Here is a 599-nt window from a genome sequence, read left to right on the forward strand (position 1 = left end):
GAACTGGGGAGGAGAGTAGAGAAAACAATGCAACAATGAATGTATGAAAACCCAAAATCTCTGTAAATGTTCATTAAAATTAGTAAAATTTTATAATTAAAAAAAAAGAAGTTAAAAAAATGAGGAAATTGGTGCTTAAAGAAAGGCTACTATTTTCTCAGGAACAAGTCAATAAGTGGAAGAGCCATGGTTTGTCGGCAGATATGCTCTCAAAGCTGTTCTCATTCCACAACCCCTAACACTATGCTTTCCAGAGTAAAAGTGAGGTGTAAATACAACTAAAAAGGAGTCAGATGTGGTCAATCCTGACTTCGCACCTAATTTACTATTTATTAGAATATTAAATTATTTCTTTTTGCTCTCTTGGCCTCAGATTCTTTTTCCTCCACAATATAAGGACATTGGACTAGACAGTTCCTAAATAAGCACTAGATTTTAATCAGTATCAACAAATTTCAACCTGTATGCAGAGCAGATTATCCGATTGGTGGAAGATCTATTAATAATCTGCGTTATGCAGATGACACAACCCTGCTTGCTGAAACTGAGGAGGACCTCATGCACTTGCTGCAGAGGGTCAAGGACTGCAGCCTTCAGTA

This window comes from Elephantulus edwardii, unplaced genomic scaffold (assembly GCF_000299155.1).
Source record: "Elephantulus edwardii isolate Elephantulus edwardi_28Jun2011 unplaced genomic scaffold, EleEdw1.0 scaffold00025, whole genome shotgun sequence".
Taxonomy (NCBI): Eukaryota; Metazoa; Chordata; class Mammalia; order Macroscelidea; family Macroscelididae; genus Elephantulus; species Elephantulus edwardii.